The 22,834-nt window shown below is 41.1% G+C and overlaps 1 protein-coding gene and 1 long non-coding RNA gene across 5 annotated transcripts in view; one reads left to right on the top strand and one right to left on the bottom strand.

Annotated features, from left to right (window-relative positions):
• LOC114647026 (leucine-rich repeat and fibronectin type III domain-containing protein 1-like protein) overlaps nucleotides 1-22,834 on the bottom strand; it is a 636,531-nt gene that overhangs the window by 428,103 nt on the left and 185,594 nt on the right. The gene's annotated exons all lie outside the window — the stretch shown is intronic.
• Nucleotides 1-22,834, top strand: part of LOC127529768 (uncharacterized) — a 240,181-nt gene that overhangs the window by 134,937 nt on the left and 82,410 nt on the right. Inside the window, exon 2 of the long non-coding RNA XR_007936373.1 lies at nucleotides 272-565. This is a non-coding gene — a long non-coding RNA (uncharacterized LOC127529768). The remainder of the gene's footprint in view (nucleotides 1-271; nucleotides 566-22,834) is intronic.

Genomic DNA, 22,834 nt, shown 5'->3' on the forward strand with positions numbered 1-22,834 from the left:
AACCTGTCTGCTTCATCCCCGAAAACATCACTTCTGGTTCCGACACCCAGAAGCACATCACTTCCGGTCTTGGCATTTAAAGATGCTATCTTTACAACAGTGATTCAGTTCTTGTTTGGACTCCATCAAATGAACATCAGTGTTGCTTTTTCAAACCCATTTAAGCTAGGGATATTATACGGATGGCTGCCCCAAACCTTTTTTAATTAAGTGTGCCGAGTCTGATCATTTCACAACAGGTATCAGCAAGAGTGAAAGGGAAGGTCTACAGGACGGTAGTGAGACCAGCTATGTTATATGGGCTGAAGACGGTGGCACAGGAGACAGAGCTGGAGATGGCAGAGTTAAAGATGATAAGATTTGCATTGGGTGTGACGAGGATGGACAGGATTAGAAATGAGGACATTAGAGGGTCAGCTCAGATTGGACGGTTGGGAGACAAATTCAGAGAGGCGAGATTACGTTGGTGTGGACATGTGCAGAGGAGAGATGTTGGGTATATTGGGAGAAGGGTGCTAAGGATAGAGCTGCCAGGCAAGAGGAGAAGAGGAAGGCCTAAGAGAAGGTTTATGGATGTGGTGAGAGAAGACATGCAGGTGATGGGTGTGACAGAGCAAGATGACAAGGACAGAAAGATATGAGGAAAGATGATCTGCTGTGGCAACCGCTAACGGGAGCAGCAGAAAGAAGAAGAAGAAGACATTTGAAGTGACGCAAATTAGGAAAAGTCACACAAGGACAAGGAGTGCGACCTGATGAAATAAAGGGTTTAAAAATGCTGCGGCAATTGGCGTGAGCCGCGGCGTTCCTACTGCTAATGTAAATGTTTATTTAATATTTTGAGGCCCACTCAGCTTAGAAACAGTAACTTGTGCTCATGCATAAAATCAAACATATAAAGGGCATGAGTAATATGGCGCATCTTTATTAAAAAAATTATTTTTATGTATGATCAAAATTCAAGAGTTTAGTCATAAATTAATTCAAAGAAATTCCATCACACTGCCCTGGCTCCAAAATATAGTGTCGGTATTTTCATTGATGTAGGAGAATGATACATGCAGTCAAGCAGCACATTTAGGGGCACAAACTCAATTTAATTACAATTTTTTTAAAACGTCTAAAAGATTTGAATGATGTTTTTACAAGGTACAGCAACCCCAAGGTGCACAGGAGACATGCAAGAGAGCTCATCTATTGAATTATGCTAAGCGAGGGAAACTCAAGCGTTTGCCACTGATGTAGGGTGTTATAGAAAGTCACCAACTGTCTTAACGGAGAGTGTGAACATAATCTACCAAAATATATATTCAAATTTATTCCACATCTTTCTCTTTTCTAAAATATATTTTGTTTAATGGGAAATAGCTGTCAAAACATATTGAACATCCATAAAGAGTTGAAATCACAGACTCTTCAGACGACAGAATGTGACTGGTGAATTTTGAACTTGATAAAAGTTGTTTTATTGGACCAAGAAAATGTTGATGGTCTGGTCCACCAAACAGCTCATTAATTATGGGATGCACTCTGGACCCGCCGGAGGTTGTAGTGGAGGAGAGAACAAAGACAGAACTGACTGCCATTATGACCAATGCTGCACACCCTCTCTCTGACACACTCACACTGAGGACTTTCAGCCAATGGATTACTCAGCAAACGTGTGTCAAGAAACAAAATTGGGGGTCCTTTATACCACCAGCAATACACCAGTATAGCACCTCACTGGGGCTGGCACTGCCAAGTCAGAAGTTTTCTTTCTTTTTAATTTCCTTCTTTGTTCGGAACAAAGTGTGTGCATATCTATCTATTTATTTATTTATTATTTTTGTACCTGTTTATGTATTTATTTATTTAAAGAGCCTCTAAAAACAAGTTTCCCCCATGGGACAAATAAAGTGCAATCTATCTATCTACCAACTAAAATTAGGAGGTACAGTAGACACGGTGCCCCCTATAATGTTTGGGACAAAGACACATTTTTTTCCTTGATGTCACCCCTTCTGCTCCACAGTTTAAAATTACAAATCAAATAATTCTGACATCGTGATTAAAGTGCACGTTGCAGTTTTTCATTTAAGGGGATTCACACACTTTTCAGGCACACAACACTTTGTTTAGCTAATCACTTAGATGTCCCAACATCACATCCAGATTCTTCTTAAAGGAAGTCAGCGTTTCTGCTTCAACTCCACGTCTCAGAAGTTTGTTCCAGAGTCCCACAACTCTTTGTGTAAAGAAGTGTTTCTTGGCTTCATTCTTAAATGCATTGTCCATTAGTCTCCACTAGGTGTCCTCAAGTATGTGATTCACCCTTAAGCTGTAAAACTGTTGCTGGATCTCCTTTAATAATAATAATAATAATTCATTATATTTATATAGCGCTTTTCTCAGTACTCAAAGCGCTATCCACACAGGGAGGAACCAAACCCACAATCCTCCACAGTCTCCTTACTGCAAAGCAGCAGCACTACCACTGCGTTATCAAGGCCTTGAGAATTTTGAAGACCTGCATGAGGTCTCCTCTGTTTGAGATTAAACAGGTTTAATTCTTGGACTCTGGCACAGTAGGACATGTCCTTAAGTCCCATAATGAACCTGGTTGCTGTCCTTCAAACAGCTTCAAGCGTTGCTATGTCTTTCTTATAGCGTGGTGACCAGAACTGCACACAGAACTCCAGAGGTGGTCTTACTAGTGCATTCAATAGTTTGAGCATAACATCCCTTGTCTTATATTCAACAGTTTTTATGTTATTGCAGGTGTTAACGGACCAGTCTCTGCAGAGCATTAATACCCTGGTCCTAAAGGCAAAAGATAAAGTAAACCAAAAAATGTACAGATTGAGACACCAAGAAGTAGCCCAGTAAGGAATCGGCCTTGACTAGTGCAGTTTGAGTTAGGCTATATTGTAACAACTTGTTGAACATAAATCGAGGGATGTTATCCTTAGACTATACGTGGTGCGACCTAAAAATAATGAGATTTTTCTTTTAAAAAAGTATATTTCTCAGAACATTTCCAAAATTTAATCACCCTCAAAATACTCTCCCTGAGACGCAATACACTTGTCCCACCGCTTTTTCCATTGTTTGAAACTGTTCTGAAACTCTTGCAAAGTGATAGCCTTCAGTGCCTCCTCTACATCCTGAAAATGCTTTCCTTTAAGTTTACTCATCATTCTTGGAAAGGAGAAACAATCACAGGGTGCAAGGTCCAGGGAGTGTGTGTGTGTGTGCCACACACTTCACGCAGAGTGGAAGCAATGTCGTGATGCAGAAGCCACTCGCCTGATCACCACGACTCGGGTCGTTTTCTCTGCACCGCATCACGCAATCTCTTGAGCATTTCAATGACGCCACTTGGCCAAATGATGCAAAGGGCAGTCTAGTACATGTACCCAGCGGCAAACGTTGGAACTAATGCCTCTCCAACCTCCAGGAAAAAATTCTCGTTATTTCTGGGTCCCCCCTTAATTAATGCACTACTAAGATTATGTCGGACCACTCCACATCTCCATGGTACAAAATGACATAGCAGTATCTGAGGCTGTGCAGAGGGGAGTAACCAGGTGCATCCCAGGATTAAGGGTGAATCCCTGTACTCAAATACATTTAGGACTGAAGCCAGGAAGCACTTCTTTACATAGAATTGTGTGAATATGGAGCTACCAAGACAAGGAGTTCAAGCAGAAACCTTGACAACCTTTAAGAAGTTTCTGGATGACACGTTGGAATGGCAGAGCTGTAAGCAAAACAAACAAGCTTGATGGGATAGATAGACAGAGATAGATAGATAGTCTGATAGTCTGATAGTCTGTCACTGAAGCTGCTCCTCTGTCTGGAGATGATCCTGTTCAGTAGATGCAGTGGATTCTCCATTATTGACAGGAGTCTGCTCAGCGCCCATCGCTCTGCCACGGATGTCAAACTGTCCAGCTCCGTGCCTACAATAGAGCCTGCCTTCCTCACCAGTTTGTCCAGGCGTGAGGCGTCTTTCTTCTTTATGCTGCCTCCCCAGCACACCACCGCGTAGAAGAGGGCGCTCGCCACAACCGTCTGATAGAACATCTGCAACATCTTATTGCAGATGTTGAAGGACGCCAGTCTTTTAAGGAAGTATAGTCGGCTCTGTCCTTTCTGGGATGAATGACCTCCTGTCATTTGTCATATTTCTCATGTTCGTACAGTCAGTCAATCATTTTCTAACCCCACATTCAACTTATACGGCCGACATTATAAAATAACAGAAATTACAGCCCCACACATCATTGTTGGTCTTACCATTGTCTTAAAAACCTCACCTTTAACCTTCACCTTAATTCTCCTATCACACAATACTCCTGGACACCTTCTGTTAATTATTCCATCCATGCTGCACTCTATGGCTAATTTCTGCATCTACGAAGGACATTCGATAAGTTTCCCCACTTTGATATTTTCTTTGGAAACGGTGAAGGCGGGAGGAGTAGTAATTGGGCATTAAAAAGTGGGTACGACGCTGGGAAAATTGAATCACAAAGGAAGGTGACTGTGTAGAAAAATGATGTAATTTGTTTTTGAAATCTCTGTATATATAAAATCCAATGTCTCTCTGTCTCTCTGTCTGTCTACTTTTCATGAGAGAAATACTTAACGGATTTAGATCGTTTTTTTTTCTATAATTTGCTTGAACATTCCGGTTGATTTTGCGACTTCTCTCATCACGCTAAGTATCATGGTTTGCTTGCGGTACCGATTTATTTGTGCAAATCTGAGAGAGACGCAGCGAACTGAGGGGACAGGTGCGGGGCCCTCCTCATTCATGCGCCAGCCTCAGGGCGTACATAACCTCCGCTTAGCTATCAAATGAGAGAACTACTTAATGGATTTACATCTGGGTTTTTTTCTATAATTTGCTTGAACATTCTGGTTGATTTTGCAACTTCTCTCATCGCGCTATATATAGTGATATACTTGCGTGAATTCGAGACAGATGCTGCAGGCCGAAGGGAGGTGGAAGTGTGACGTTTTAGTTACAGGGCCCCTAAACTGTGGAATGGTCTGCCTGCTACTATAAGAGATGCCCCTTCGGTCTCAGCTTTTAAATCCCGGCTGAAGACTCACAACTTCAGTTTAGTACACCCTGACTAGAGCTGCTGATTAACTGTACAGACTGCATCTCGGTTGTTAGTCATTAGAACTTAAACATAAGTAACATGACAGTTATAATTGTATAATAACCCTCACTTATTCTGTTTTTCTTCTCGGTACTCAAATGTGGCACTTGGTGCCACGGCCCACCTGCCAAGTTGTTTTGCCTGCCTAAGGAAAAGTCATCCCTGATGGAGGATCGCAGGAATCGTGGGAAAGAGGGGTCCTTTCATCGGATTGGCTGGCCCAGCACTGTTTCAGCCGTGGAATGGCCAAATGGGGGAGGCAGCTTGAAGGATGAGGTCTCCAGGACTCTACACAAATACAAATCTTATTATGGGATAAATCATCTACTGTGAAATTCTGCTCTGTACTTCTAAAATTTATATTTTTTATTTCTTACTATATTGAGAAATTGTTCTGTTCTGTGTATTGTATTGTATTGTATTGTATTGTATTGACCCCCTTCTTTTGACACCCACTGCACGCCCAACCTACCTGGAAAGGGGTCTCTCTTTGAACTGCCTTTCCCAAGGTTTCTTCCATTTTTTCCCTACAAGGTTTTTTTTGGGAGTTTTTTCCTTGTCTTCTTAGAGAGTCAAGGCTGGGGGGCTGTCAAGAGGCAGGGCCTGTTAAAGCCCATTGCGGCACTTCCTGTGTGATTTTGGGCTATACAAAAATAAACTGTATTATATTGTATTGACGTCAGGAGTAGGGAGCCGGGAAGGGCCCTCCTCACGTTCCAGTTTCACTACTACTCTAATAGAGTTAAAAAATAAAAGGGCGAAAACTTTCTGAACGTCCTCGTAGCTTTCCATCTTGGGCTACCACGGATCCTAGATATTTAAATTTGTCCTGCTCATCATTAAACATCATATATTCTGTCTTCTTCTTATTATTTATCAACGCTCTGTCTTCAAAAGTCCTTCTCTGTTCTTCTGACTTCCTCTCCACTTCCGCCATTCTAGTGTTACACACCACAACATTATCAGCAAAAAGCCTACACCAGCAGGATTGGTCATTTATCCCACGAATCCACAAATCCATAACCAGATCACAGAGGTTAGGACTTCAAGGAGACCCCTGGTGCAGACCACCTCTAACTGGGATCTTGTTTGTTACCCCAGCACTGCGCTTAAGCCGAGTCCACACTTCCTCATACATATCCTCACACACTTCTCTGGTCCTCCTTCCCCTCTCATGTACCTCCAGCCCTCTTGATGTGTTATTTTTCAGCCTTGTGCTAAAATTTATTCAATTAATTTTTTCCCTCACAAAACAACACTCAATATCCAGAATGATAAAATAAAGACAAAATGAAATGTCACATTGACACAAGAATTCATACCCTTTACTATTACACTTGAAATTTGCCTCGGGTGGATGTACTTTTATTGATCATCACTGAGGTGTTTCTACACCTTGTTTGGTGTCCATCTGTGGTCAATTTCGTTCGATTGGAGTAGAGAAAAGCCAAGGAAAATGACACCTTTTATTGGCTAACTAAAAAGATTATAATATGCAAGCTTTCGAGGCAACTCAGGCCCCTTCTTCAGGCAAGATGTAATCATTGGAGTAAATAGGAAAGGCATTCTCTTTTCCTGAACTTCCATTTCCATCATTCTTTTTCCCACATCTTCATTGTATCACCTCATCACATAGCCATGGCCATTCTACTTTGCAGAGGTGAGTAGAAACCAAGCCATGAGGTTGAAAACGTCACCAGCAGAGCTTAGAGTCAGCATTGTGTTGTGTCACAGATCTGAGAAAGGCTACCAAAATGTCTGCAGCATTGAAAGCTCCCAAGAACACCATGGCTTCCATAATTCTTCAATGGAAGAAGTTTGAAGCAAGTACAACAACTCCTAGAACAACCTGCCAGCTCAAACTGAGCCATTGGGGGGAGAGGGGTCTTAGTAGGAGAGGTGGCTAAGAATCTGATGGTCAATCTAGGTGACCTCCAGAGAACCTTTGTGGAGATGTGAGAACCTTCCAGGAGTTCAACCACTCCACATATCTGGGCTTTTTGGCAGAGTGGCCAGATGACACATGGAAACCAACTTGCATTTCTTGAGAAACAAGATTCTCTTATCTGATGAAACCAAAATGTAACTGTTTGGCTTCAATTCTAAGTGTCATATCTGAGGGAAACCATACACCACTCATCACCTGTGCAATTCCTTTCCAATGGTGAAACATGATGGTGTCAGCATCATGCTGTGTGGTTGTTTTGCAATGGCAACAACAACAACATTTATTTCTGGAACACGTTTTCATACAAATGAAGTAGCTCAAAGTTCTTTACAGGATGTTGAAAGAGAAAAAAGACAAAACACAAAAATAAAATTAGGCAATACTAATTAATAGAATAAAAGTAAGGTCCGATGGCCAGGGAGAAGAGAAAAAAGCAAAAAAAAAAAAAAAACAAAACCTGAAGGGGTTCCAGGCAACGAGACCACCAGCCCCATCTAGGCATTCTACCTAACATCAATGATCTCAATTAGTCCTCATGGTTTTCAGGCTTCACATGGAAGAACTTGATGATGATGGTGGAAATCTGGCCTTCAATCCATCAGTGTAAGGACATCACGGTGCTTTGATCGGGTGGTGTTGGCGCAGATCACCACCACAGAAAACCAGAAAAAGGAACAGCAGAGAAAGTAGGAGTTAGTACGGATTACGGAGCCACCATGATTGATAAATAAATAATTAAATGCATATACAGAATATCAGGGTTACACTCAAATGAAGCTATGAGAAAGCTATGTTACAATAATGAATTTTTAGTAATTTTTTAAAGTGCTCCACTGTATTAACCAATTGTTAAACTATTCCAGATTTTAGGTCCATAACAGCAGAAGGCCGCCTCACCACTTCTTTTGAGTTTAGCTCTTGGAATTATAAGCAGACCCTCATTTGAAGATCTGAGGTTATGATTTGGAGTGTAAGGTGTAAGACATTCTAAAATATAGGATGGAGCAGATTATTGAAGGCTTTGTAAACCATCAGCAGTATTTTAAAGTCAATTCTAAATGGCAAGGGTAACCAGTGTAGTGACATCAGAACTGGTGTGATGTGCTCAGATTTTCTTTTCCTAGTTAAGATTCTAGCAGCTCCATTCTGCACTCGTTGCAATTAATTGATGTCTTTTTTGGGTGGTCCTGAGTGGGGTGCATTACAATAATCTAGTCAACTAAAAACAAAAGTCAGGGTTGATCAAGATACAGTAAAGCTGAACAGTACAAAGTGTAGAGAAATCCTTAATGAAAACCTGCTCCAGAGTGCTCTGGATCTCAGACTGGACTAAAGGTTCAACAGGAGAAAACAAAGACAACATAGGTGTACCTTAGTGACTACTCTGTGGAAGATCTTAACTTGCTCGGCTAGAGCTGAGGCTTGAACCCAACTGAACATCTATCAAGAGACCTGACAATAGCTGTCCACCGATGTCTTCCATCCAATCTAACAGAGCTTGAGGGAATCTGCAGAGAAGAATGGCAGAAAGTCCTCAGATCCATATGTGTAAAGCAGGGATTCCCAAATCAAATCCTGGAGGGCCGCAGTGGCTGTATGTTTTTCATTCTAACTATTTTCTTAATTAGTGACCTGTTTTTGCTGCTAATTAACTTCTTTTGAATTCATTTTGTTTGACTTGCTCATGAAGACTCAAACCACTTAATTGTTATTTTTTCCCTAACTCTTTGAGGGCTGAATATTTTTTCCAAAATACTCAGTTTTCTGAAAAGCATACAAAGCAATGGTTTCACACATAAATCCACATAAAATGTCTGTTGTTGTGTGCTGTGGCTGCTGTTAGTTCCTGTTCGGTGTGTCTGACATTAGGTGATTCGCAGGGGTGGCTCGATGGCCAGCAACAATGTGTGGTGGGCCAGCTGCCTGGCTGTCTTTGCAGGTGGGCAGCGGTGGCAGGTGTAGTGCGATGCAATCTGGTTTTACCGCTTCTCACTGTAAGTGGTGGTCTGTAGGTGCATCAGCTACACAAATGTTTTCAGCACCATGATCAGCTGAGCACTGATCATCTAATGCTGGTACCTCACTTTCCTTTTCAATCTCCATCTCTGGATCATTTGCATCAAAATCAGAGTCCAACAGGCCAGAGTCCAATTCAGTGGTAATGTGCAAAACATCATCCGCGGAGTATTTTGATTTGGTCTCTTGCCAAGTGTCGATTTTGTTTTAGAGGTTGTTTGAAGAAGAAAAATGATCTTTTGTTGATTTGTTCTTGATTCCCTTCATGTGCATATACAGTCATGGCCGAAATTATTGGCACCCCTGGAATTTTCCTTGAAAATGCACCGTTTCTCCCAGAAAATTGTTGCAATTACAAATGTTTTGGTATTCACGTTTATTTCCTTTATGTGAATTAGAACAACACAAAAAAACAGAGAAAAAAAGCCAAATCTGACATCATTTCACACAAAACTCAAAAACAGGGCTGGACAAAATTATTGGCACCTTCAACTTAATATTTGGTTGCACGCCCTTTGGAAAAAATAACTGAAATCAAGCGCTTCCTATAACCATCAACAAGCTTGTTACACCTCTCAACTGGAATTTCCGACCACTCTTCTTTTGCAAACTGCTCAAGGTCTCTCAGATTTGAAGGGCGCCTTCTCCCAACAGCAATTTTCAGATCTCTCCATAAGTGTTCAATCGGATTTAGATCCGGACTCATTGCTGGCCACTTCAAAACTCTTCAGCGCTTTGTCTTCAGCCATTTCTGAGTGCTTTTAGAGGTATGTTTGGGGTCATTGTCCTGCTGGAACACCCATGACCTCTGACGCAGACCCAGCTTTCTGACACTGGGCCCTACCCCAATATCTTTTGGTAGTCTTCAGATTTCATGATGCCTTGCACACAGACAAAGCATCCAGTGCCAGAGGCAGCAAAACATCCCCAAAACATCTTAGAACCTCCACCATGTTTGACTGTAGGTACTGTGTTCTTTTCTTCGTAGGCCTCATTCCGTTTTCTGTAAACAGTAGAATGATGAGTTTTACCAAAAAGCTCTACCTTGGTCTCATCTGTCCACAAGATGTTCACCCAGAAGGATTTTGGCTCCCTCAAGTACATTTTGGTAAACTCCAGTCTGGCTTTTTTATGTTTCTGTGTCAGCAGTGGGTTCCTCCTGGCTCTCCTGCCATAACATTTCATTTTGTTCAGATGTCGTCGGATAGTTCGAGCTGATACTGTTGCACCCTGAGTCTGCAGAACAGCTTGAATATGTTTTGAAGTTGATTGGGGTTGTTTATCCACCATTCGGACTATCCTTCATTGCAGTCTTTTATCAATTTTTCTCTTCCGTCCACGTCCAGGGAGATTAGCTACAGTGCCATGTGTTGTGAACTTCTTGATTATGTTGCGCACAGTAGACAAAGGAACATGAAGATCTCTGGAAATGGACTTGTAGCCTTGAGATTGTTGATATTTTTCCACAATTTTTGTTCTCAAGTCCTCAGACAATTCTCAGATTTTCTTTCTGTTCTCCATGCTTAGTGTGGCACACTCAGACACACAACAGAAAGGCTGAGTCAACTTTTCTCCATTTTAACTGGCTTCAGGTGTGATTGCTGTATTGCCAGCACCTGTTTCTTGCCACAGCTGACTTCAAATGAGCATCACATGCTTGAAATAAAACGATTTACCCACAATTTTGAAAGGGTGCCAATAATTTTGTCCGGCCCATTTCTGGAGTTCTGTGTGACATGATGTCAGATTTGGCTTTTTTTCTCTGTTTTTTTGTGTTGTTCCAATGCACATAAAGGAAATAAACACGTGTATACCAAAACATTTGTAATTGCAATAATTGTCTGGGAGAAATGGTGCATTTTCTGGGAAAATTCCAGGGGTGCCCATAATTTCGGCCATGACTGTATATGCACATGAAGGGAATCAAGAACAAATCAACAAAAGATCATTTTTCTTCTAGCAAAGAGAGTCAAACTAAAATGCAACAGTGAGTTTTGTCATAGTTTACGGCTGATTATCGTCCTCTACCCCTAAATTTTGACAAAAGTCGACATCCGCCCTGAAAAAGTTAATTAGCTACCAAACAATAATAAGATACAAATGAGCCAAAACATGTCCAGCAAGCTGTGTCCATCATAAAATATCTGAAAAGAAAGAACGATGACTGCGGTGGGTTGGCACCCTGACCGGGATTGGTTCCTGCCTTGTGCCCTGTGTTGGCTGGGACTGGCTCCAGCAGACCCCCGTGACCCTGTGTTCGGATTCAGTGGGTTGGAAAATGGATGGATGGAAAGAAAGATGAATGTCTCAGGAATGTTGAACTGCTCAGGTCCCCAAAATATTTTAACACTAGAATTCCTGAAGCCTATGAAAAAACTTGTAATCCCGGGCCATCTGAAATCCCTTTGCACCTCTCCATCAGCGTCTTTTGTTTTGTAAATGTGTCAATCAGAACAAGCATCTTGCTATCCCATCTCCCACCTTAGATGGAGCTCAACTCTGGCAAAAAGTTCTTACTTCAAGGGCAAATCAACAAAGCTAACTTTTCTTTTAGCAGAGAGAGTCAAACTAAAATGCAACAGCGAGTTTTGTCACAGAGGATTACCGTCCTCTACCCCTAAATTTTGACAAAACTCAACATCCGCCCTGAAAACATTAATAAGCTACCAAACAATAATGAGATACAAAGTCCCCAGGTCCCCTGGCAGGGTCTTCTAGCGGCACCCACGGTATCCAGCAGGGCTGTGAAGCCGAACTCCAAATCCCATGTTGCCCTGCAGGAACCTGGGGTTCCGCCATCTGGCGTCTTGGGTGAGGCAGTGTCCCACAGTAGCTGCCTTCCCCCATCCTTCTCTTCTTTGGGCATCCCGATCAGGTTGAGCAGCCGGCCGTCCACCACAACTTGCCAAGTTGAAGTTAACTGTAATAAGTTTTTTTTTTCACTTCCTGAATGTGTCTAAATTTTAAAAGCTCATTTGCAAGTGTGGCAACATGGAAAAAAGCCCAGAAAATGTTATTTTGTGCCCATTATTAGACACTCTTAATTCTCCAGATCTCCAGGGACTGAACCAGATATGCTGCAATGTCTTCAGATGAAAGAGCAGCCGTTTCTTTACATCACGTCTCTAATCTGCTGAACTCAGTTTCAACCTGCTTCACTTCACCCTTCGCCATGTTTCCTAATATTTTTTTTTTCTTTTCTCACTGGAAAGCAAATGTGTTTTGTTTAATTGATGCTGAAATTAATGTATGGATGTATTCGGCGAGAATGAGGAGTTGGAGAAAAAGCTAAACTTTCTTTTTAACTGAGAATCAATCCATTAAGCCCACAGCGAGTTCAGGTGAGAATGAATGAAGAAACTTTGAAGTGAAATTGGTGGTGGGTTTGCATCCCATTGGTGTCCCTCTGGGGCACACATTAGGTCAGAACGAGGGAGAAGTTAAATAAATAAGTCAAAATAAATTAACTAAATGATCAAAGCTGCAAATCTCTAAAATCCACTTAGGAAGGAGCTGCTCAAATGACAAACACGAGGAGGTCACGGACACGTTGGAGTCTTTTCTTCTTAATTTTGGACCATCTAAGAGTGCACTAACGCAACAAACTTTATATGAGTAAAGTAAAAAGAAACCCGACTAAAACAAAGGATATAGAACACAAAATAAAATGACAGAACCTGCCGCTGACATGGCTTAGATGAAAACATAAAGCGATGAAATTACTGGAAAAAATAAAAATGTAACTGACTGGAAGAGTTTAAGGACGTCACAGCAGAATTACACAGGAAAGGAACGCAGAGTGAACATGGAAGTCAAGGCTAATAATGTAGGCAATCTGCAATATTCAGACCAAAGTGTGAATGTGATTTTCAGACCAAAGTTTGTGTAGTTTATTTATTTATTTATTTGTTTATTTATTTATGTGTAGCCAGGGTAGATTTTAAGAGAGAAAACAAACAAAAAAACAAACACAGGGAAGAATGTATTTTGTCAATAAAGTTAATCCCATAACTCAAAATAAGTGTGGTTACTGAGTAGTAACCCTAAACATAAAGCCTAACATAATACATGACAGTGCTCTCTCATTGGTCTGTGCCTCAGGCTGTGTCGGGTACATACAGTGACGGGATTGGAGGAAAAAGGAAGGACTGGAGACACACAGAATTGAAGAGAGGAGAGGGAAACCGGCGTAAGAGCAGAAAAGATAACTTCAGCAGAACGCTGATGTGAGATGGACATTCAATGGAAGACAGCTTCAACAAAATGCTAAACTGAAAGAAAAGAAGTGGCAGCATAATGCTGACAAGGACGAGAAAGCTATGATATATTGAAACGTCAAAAAAAAAGTGAAAAAAAATGAAACGTACGGCAATACGCTGGCATGAAAAGAGGAGAGGGAGAAACCAAAGTCGATAGACAAGTTAGGGGGGACGAAAGTGAACAGAAACCCAAACAGAAAGGCACCATTGGATAGAAGGTGTCCAGGAGGGAGAGGAGGAGGACTGGAACAGGGGTGGACAGAGCATGCGGGGAGCAGAAGAAGAGAAAGACGGTAGGACATGAATGCAACCCGCTGGTGAGTTTTTCTCTTTGGTTCAAATCAGGAGGCAAGACGAAAGGCCAAAGGAGGGACATAAGGAGGAAGAGGAGTTCATTCACTCAAAGTCTGTGTGTTTTCTATTTGTTTGGTTTATTTGTCTTCAAGTGAAACTCAACTGAAGGGGCTGGTGCTGTTTCATTTGTCGGCCACTATGCACCCAAGCTACGTTTGGGGCCCCCAAAGCAGTGACTAATTACTCTGAAAAGTATACTGTATGTACTAAGGGTGAGCTCACCAGTAGTGTTGAAGTGGCCAGCTTGTTATGCTGTTATTTTTTTATTATTTTGTGCTGTACATAATTATAATATGCAAATGTTTGGTTGAATCTTGTTGATTTCAACTTAAGAGAAAGTTTTCTTTTCTTTAAACTAAGTGTACGTTGGGATTGGTTATGAGCTAAATGGTTGGAGGTGACAGATATAGAAAATTCAACTATTGGGGTGGTGACATCATACTAAAGAACTCAGGGCCTAACACAGCTTAAGAGGGAAGGGCCGTGCAAGGGGGTTACATATGAATGTACTGTATGTATTATGGGGACAAATAATCTATCTATCTATCTATCTATCTATCTATCTATCTATCTATCTATCTATCTATCTATCTATCTATCTATCTATCTATCATATAGTGCCTTTCATATCTATCTATCTATCTATCTATCTATCTATCTATCTATCTATCTATCTATCTATCTATCTATCTATCTATCTATCTATCTATCTATCTATCTATCTATCTATAATGCCTTTCATATACAATACAATACAATTTATTTTTGTATCACCCAAAATCACACAAGAAGTGCCACAATGGGCTTTAACAGGCCCTGCCTCTTGACAGCCCCCCAGCTTTGACTCTCTAAGAAAACAAGGAAAAACTTCCAAAAAAAAAAACCTTGTAGGGAAAAAATGGAAGAAACCTTAGGGAAGGCAGTTCAAAGAGAGACCCCTTTCCAGGTAGGTTGGGCGTGCAGTGGGTGTGAAAAGAAGGGGGTCAATACAATACAATACACTACAATACAATACAATTCATGTCTATCTACAGTATCTATTATAGAGTGCCTTTCATATCTATCTATCTATCTATCTATCTATCTATCTATCTATCTATCTATCTATCTATCTATCTATCTATCTATCTATCTATCTATCTATCTATCTATCTATCTATCTATCTATCTATCTATCTATCTATCTATCTATCTGTTGTCACACACGAGCGATGAGGGAGCAGCTAAAATACCCGACGAGCAGCACGAAACCACAAGGCAGGGGACGACGACGCTGTACTAACCAATCTCTCTTTTATTTTAACAGCAAAGACAAGAAAACACCACCATAACCTGAAGTCCCTGCCACTTCCAGATTCCCTTCTTTCTTCCAGTCCTCCTTTGATGACGTCACACATCCCAAGATCCCCAGTGCCTCCTTTCCCGGCTATCTCATTTCCGTTTCCCACTTCATAAATGCTCCGTGTTGTCTCCCATTCAATGTCTGTGTTACACCTTTGTGAACTGACTCTACAGTATTCGGGGACGGATTCCAAAACCCTTAACATTTGTGTTGTTGTGCTTCTGTTATACTGTCTATTATATCTATTACATAGTGCCTTTAACATCTATCTATCTATCTAGCAATCAACATGTCCACCAATATAAACGAACCTCTCAAGTTAAAGCACCGTAGACGCTAACCTACAAATGCTTGCGAAGCCCCATCTGCTGGAACGACAAATGCAATGCATACTGTATGTCTCTGTTTTGGCCATTTGGTAGAGGATTCATTTAAGCAATGATACATTTTGTGAGCACCATTTGTTGGAAGACACGTGCAATGAATTTTATTGCTACATTCATTACAAAATACATTCCAACAGATGGTGCATTGCAAACATTAATGCTAATGTCTACATTCATTATTTAGAGTTCAACTCGTCTCAGATGGCTAGCACAGCTAGTTTGTAAATAAGATGGTACTGCTTAGCAATGCAGGAAATATTTTCATTCACAGAGACGGAGTTCTAATGTATTTCTCCGTAGCTATTTAAAGAGTGAAGTTTATGTAAATGTTCTGTCCTCTGGGTACTAAATACTTGGGTTTTTCTCAGAACCTTATTAGCTACTGTGTAATTTCACAGTTTTACCTTGTAAGATGCCAAAGGTAAGAAACCCTTATATGCAAAAAAAAAAAAGGTCAGCTCTCAAGGAAGATATTGCAAGGCTTGGAATAATCTCTCAAATCTGTGCGCCAGTAATTGGACAGGGATAAAAATGTGCACTACCAGATCTGCACCTGCAAGAAGTCTGCCAGATCAACAGCTGCTGCTCGTGACGGGGAAAATAAAGTACTCAAGAATCAGATGAAGCCCAAAACTGCAAACGAAGAAAGCACCGGAGAAGCAATACATGCTCTAACCATGCAGAAAAATAATGAAAAATGCAGTAAAATAAAAAGATGAATACAAATCCATTTTTTAACCATGTCACATAACATTAATCAAGGGCAAAGTCTGATCTTATGAAGCCTTAATATATTCATATATTCATTCTGGGGCGTCTGTCATATGACTTGAGATTAAAGTCTAATCTTGTCTGAAATCGAAGGCCCACAGCTTTATTACCTGATAGCCTGAGTCCAGCAAATCTGGGAAACCTGCTGCCTGAGCTACGAGCCCAATGATTTTATTTTAGGGAAAGCCTGAGGCTTCACCTCTTTACCGTTGATCAAGATAAACTGAAATCGCATCATTTATCAGCCATAATTAGGGAGAATCGTGCTGAAGATTACATGAAGAAGGGGTGGTCTACTCTCATGGCGGAAAACCTGAACCTTTGGATCCAAAGTAAAATCTTGCCTTCCTCAAACTTACTTTTATTCATTTTTTTAGGTTTGAAAGGACATTTAATATGTTTAAATTAAATTACTGAGGAATGTGCGTACAGCGCTGTCTTAAAATGACGTGCTACCCTGTAGAGATGTGCACAAATCTCTTGGTACCCCTCCACGAACAAAATAAGAGCCCACAATTGTCTCTGTAGTAACTGACAGAAGTAATTGGCAGCCATCAGTTTATTTCACATTCAACAAAAATCAGACTTTGCTTTAGAGGTTTAATTCAACAGAATATCTCCTTATGCAATACGCTACCGTGGCTGTCCGTTTGCCTGTCCAGGATTTTAAATCATCAGTTGCTCGCAAGCCGTTTGAACTATTGACCTGAAATTTGGTAGACAGATACTACGTGACGTCTACTATCTGCTTTTGGGGTGATGATTGACCTCCAAGGTTATTCTTCTTATTATTTTTATTTTATTTTATTGAAGAATCAACTCTCGGCAGCGGCCAGCATCGCGGTCATGTGGCACATGTGTATGGGCGCCGTTCTCATTCCCTACCACCTTTGCCATCACGTTCCCTACCTCTTCATATCTTAAATCATTCTTGAGGCAGACTTAAGTGCCAGCTTAAGTAACAAATTAAGAAAAACGTACTAAGTAATTGGAACACAAACACTGACTTAATCAGTTTTAACGTGAAAAGATGCCGACGAAAGAACAGAAGAAGCGGGCTGCTAGGGTGGAGAAAAGAAGAGCTGCTCAGGTAGCAGCAAGCACATCAACCTCTGAGCAAACGAATGCTAAACGTACAGAGAAAGAAAGAGGAGGAAAACTAGGAATGCTCAAGTCAAGTGGATTCACTGCACGTTATCATGAAGTGCGCCGTTACTGGTTTACAAATAACAACACACATGAAGATGGCATGGACACAAATGATGGGACTCAAATCCTCAAATTTTGGGTTGCACAACCTTTAGAGTTTGAAACCACTGCAAACTGGCGATGCCTGGAGCTCTCCATGTGCACCAGTCCACAGGTCCACTCTTACTGTGTGAGGTCTGAAGGTGGTCTTCTCCAGACAGCGTGTTTCAGTTAGAACATTAGAACATTCGAACAGTAGAACATTCTAGACGAGAACAGGCCATTCAGCCCAACAAAGATCACCAGTCCTGTCCACTTATTTCTTCCAAAAAACATCAAGTCGAGTTTTGAAAGACCCTAAAGTCCTATTGTCTACCACACTACTTGGTCGCTTATTCCAAGTGTCTATCATTCTTTGTGTGATGAAAAACTTCGTAATATTTGCGTGAAATTTCCCCTTAACAATTTTCCAACTGTGTCCCCGTGTTCTTGATGAACTCATTTTAAAGTCACCGTCTCAATCCACTATACTAATTCCCTTCATCATTTTAAACACTTCAGTCAGGTCTCCTCTTCATCTTCTTTTGCTTAAACTGTAAAGGCTCAGCTCTTTTAATCTTTCCTCATAACTCATTCCCTGTAGCTCTCTAATCATCCTAGTTGCTCTCCTCTGGACCTTCTCTTGTGCTGTTGTGTCCTTTTTGTAGCCTGGAGACCAAAACTGCACCCAGTACTCCAGATGAGGCCTCACCAGTGTGTTATAAAGCTGGAGCAGAACCTCCTGTGACAAATTCTGTTAGCCTTCTTAATGGCTTCTGAACACTGTCTGGCAGTCGATAGCTTAGAGTCCACTGTGACTCCTCAATCCTTCTCATAAGATGGACTCTCGATTTTCCGACCGCCCATTGTATATTCAAACCTCACATTTTTACTTCCTATGTGTAATTCTTTACATTTACTATCAAAAGTTAGGTACTTTTTCCAAAACATGTGCCTGTGACGTAAGCAGTAGCTTGGTCTCTGTCAGACCACTGTGCAGCTGGGTGCCATGACTTAACAGCGCTGCTGTCCGTGTTAGTGGTCTTTTATATTAGCATGCATGTATATGTTTTAAATTAGCATTTAAGATTACTAGGGGGTTTGCCCCTTGCTCACTTCACTCGCCAACCCCCCTACTCGCGTCTCTGCCACTCGCGTATGTGGATTTCACTTTTATCCAACAACAAAACTTTTAATTCTCACGGATAGGCCTCTTCTTTGGGAGGAAACACTACTTTTCCCTGATGTCAACACAATTAGACGATCTACAAGTCTCCAACTTAAAGTTTAAAGCCAAACAATATCTGCATACTTCTGTCATATCACCTATGTCCAAATATTCGATCTCTTTACCTTTTACTTTTTCGTCAATATCGCATTGGATGGAATTACATTGTGACAACGCAACATATTGCGTGAGTGAATATTGTTTCTTTCTCTCTACAAGAAATGTGTTTGACAATAGCATTCACACAAATGAGAAATGATTGAACCGGGTGTGTGGTTATCTGGGCAGGACTTTTCCAAATCTCTTTGCATAAGCTCTTCTCTTGCGGGGCTTGAAATTTCGCTTTCACCAAACAACAAATCTTTTAATTCTTGCGGATACGCCTCTTCATTGGAAAGAAAAACTACTTTTCCCTGATGGCAACACAAATTAGACGATCTACAAGTCTCTGACTTAAAGTTTAAATCCGAACAATATATTCACTGTTCCATTATTTCACTGAGTAATAATTTGTGCTAATGCGATCTTTACTATCATTTTTTTGAGACTTTCAAATTTTCGTACTTCCATTATCTCTAACCTGCTGTGCATGTGCATCGTGCCAACGTTGTTCTACTTTGTCATCTACTCTTTGTCTTTTATTTCCGGCCCCAGACATGGTTAAATCACTTGGCACAAAGTCTCATCTCGTGTCTCTCTGAGAAAGTCACGTCTCGTCTCCTTCCAAGATTATTTTTTATAATAGAGAGATATGCCAATGCTTCTTTATACAGCTTAGTGATAATAACTAAAAGATATAGTAGCATTTAGTAGTCAGCTTAAAGAATTAATTATTAAAGGCTTGTCTTTTTTCTTCTTTCAAGTATGAAGCACCGTATCAAGGTTATCTGCAGCTTGGCCCTTATCAGTGAAGCTGTGCGCTGTCGCTCACTGGCACAGTTGCCTATTATGTTAGCTTTAGCCTTACAGGATGTTAGTGCAACAAGTAATCATTTATTGAATTATTAATTAGGCAGTCCAGTTTTCATACATGGGTCCTTAATTGTTAAGTATTGAATTGTTAAGAATTGATTAACAACTGAAAGGCCATCGATCTTAACAGCTCAGGATTAGGCCGTGAGAATGAAGGGAGGAGTAATCAGGTGATGCTCACTGCCAGGTGGCAAATACGTCCTGCCAGCCAAAGGAGTTGTTATGAGAAGATGGGCTGGGAAGGAAATATTGCTATGAGAAGGTCTACTGGGAAGAAGATTGTTATGGGAATGTCTGCTGGGGCACGGATATTGTTATGAGAAGCTGATTGTTATGGGAAAAGATGCTGAGTGGTGACAACATAAAGGGAAACCATGCTGGGAAACTAATCTGAGAAGGGGCCATTTTCTGATAAGAACTGTAATACAGGGATATTCAAAATGAAAGAGAAGATTTCAAAAACTTATTTCAAACAAACTGTAAAAGACAGAAACACATTCCGCACATCACTGGAAAGAGGAAAGTTCAAAGTTTGGTCCTATGGTCCTTGAGGTTGCATGCACTCAACATGAACACCACGTGTAGCGTGTCAAACATCAAAATGGTAGACCATTTCTTGCCACACACGAGTTAACTTGTCCCTAGTTACTGAATTCACAGCTTCCTCAATTCGATGCCGTAAATCTTGAAGATTAGTGGGCATAGGTGGAACAAACACTCTTTCTTTAAGGTACCCACCCCCATGGATAAAAATCTCAGGGGGTAAGGTCTGGAGACCTGGGAGGCCATAGACAATGAGCAAGATCTTGTTTTCCACCTCTTCCAATCCATCGTCCTAACGCCGGACCTCCAAGTGGAAATGAGGCGGGGCACCATCTTGCATGAAAATGAAGTCATTCGAATCTTCTTGAAGTCTGAGAAACAACCAGTTTTGTAGCATGTCTAGGTATGAAAATCCAGTCACAGTTTGCGCCACAAAAAAAGAAAGGTCCATAAACTTTTGCTTGCTGAAATGCCACAAAACACATTTACCTTCGGTGAGTCTCTTTCATGTTCGATGACTATGCACAAATTTTCATACGACCAGAGCTGGGCCCTTGAGAAAGACCCTTAACCTGTAATTGCTCCAGGGGCGCTGTACAATGGCTGACCCTGCGCTCTGACCCCAAGGTGTATGCGAAAACTAACAAATTCCTAATGCAAGAAATTGTAAAAGGCGAAATAAAGAACAAACAGAAAAACACGAACACAGATTGATAATAAGCAGCAGATGAAATGTATATGATAAGTGAGTCATCAAAGCCGTAAAAGTCCGGCGGATATTGACGACTGGCTGATGTGATACCTCGCTTCCTCCCGATAATACAAAAAACGACCTCACCATATGTGTCCTCAGCAATGGTTGGTGTGAATCCAAACCCCGGGATTTCTCTGCTGTAAATGTTGATCCAGATCTTGAAAAAAGCAAGTAATGGGGTGATGGGTGGAAATGACTGTAAATAATGGCTCCTTCCTTTTTACGATCTTCGTTCTCTTCCTCTCTCTATCACTCCCTCCTTGCTCCCCTTTCCATTACGCTCCTTTAGTTTAAATAACGATAGACCCAGATGTATGTAATTGGTGGAAAACAACAGGTAATTTCCATCTCAGGGTTGCGGTCTCCCTTCATCATCCTTCCCCTTTTATCTTACGCGATAACATTTACTTATACACATATAGCACAGCAAATGGGACGATGAAAACAACACGCAGTCAGCACAGACAAAAATAAATACTTATTATTATGCAGCCCCGCTGGACTGTTTCTGGATTATATTACTTCTGGGCATTTATGCGGTTCACATTTATGTTTTACTAGCCGTCCCTCGCAGCTCCGCCCGTGTAGTAGTGAAACAGGACAAACTTTAAAAATCAATAAACAAACAGGTATCTCTAGTTAAGCGAACACTCCAAAACACAGAGGTGGAGCGACTTGAACGGAGGCTGGCGGGTGAGGGAGGAGGGTTCTGCCCAGCTCCCCTTGGCCAATAGCCTCTGTCTCGGATTAGCGCGAATATATCACTCCTGCAAGTGAATTATGATAAGAGAAGTCGCAAAATCAACCGGAATTTTCAAGCAAATTCTAGAAAAAAATCCGTTAAATTGTTCTCTCGTGAAAAGAGGACAGACAGACAGACAGATATTGGATTTCATATATAGAGAGAGACTCTCTTTTGTTCATTTCTAATTATTTTATTTAAGTAGATTATGTTAATTTGATTACGCGTATCATTCTTTGTTTTTAAACTTGCCTATAAGCCGCCTGTGTTATGTTCCAAGTGTTTTGTGGGGTAGTTCCCCAAGAAGCACAGCCACCTGCCAATCACCGTCAGGAGCTGCCCTCACTGTCGTATAAATCTGGAGGGTCTCCCACAGTCCCTGGTGGTTCACTATGAACGTTCTTGTGTTTACTGTGAATTCTGTTCATTACCGGATCTCTGATATTTTGAATTTCTGCTTCGTTTCTTTGACCTTGCCTTTGGAATGTGCTTTGGGATTTTGTTTGATTTAGATTGCCTTTACCTTTCAGGTGATTCCAATTTTCCTTTGTGCTAGTGAAGTTACTCTGTGATATTGGAATACTTTTTTGAAAAATCTTTTATAAAGATTCAGTGCTTGCTCTTATTACTAGCCAGGGTTGGATGGTGATATCCCCCTCTAGTGTTTGGTTTGGGAACTGTAGTGTGGTCAAACAGCAGTGGTCAAATCAACCCTCTGGTCCATTGGGACCACACTGGTGAACCCAAGAAATCCAGAAGGTCTGTAAAACCACAGAAGACAACTGTGCTGGATGATCGCAGAATTCTGTCCTCAAGAAACACTCACAATAATAATAATATAATAATTTGTATAGCGCTTTTCTCACTACTCAAAGTGCTCAGCAATTGCAGGTTAAGGGCCTTGCTCAAGGGCCCAACAGAGCAGAGTCCCTACTGGCATTTACTGGATTCGAACCGGCAACCTTTCGATTGCCAGTGCAGATCCCTAGCCTCAGAGCCATCACTCTGCCACAAGGAGGTAGACCTATCATTGCTAAAGTCTACAATCAAGAGAAGACTTCAGGAACATAAAGACAGAGGATTCACCACAAGGTGCAAACCACTGGCAAGCCTCAAGTATAGGAAGGACAGATTAG

This window comes from Erpetoichthys calabaricus, chromosome 1 (assembly GCF_900747795.2).
Source record: "Erpetoichthys calabaricus chromosome 1, fErpCal1.3, whole genome shotgun sequence".
In the NCBI taxonomy this organism is placed as follows: domain Eukaryota; kingdom Metazoa; phylum Chordata; class Cladistia; order Polypteriformes; family Polypteridae; genus Erpetoichthys; species Erpetoichthys calabaricus.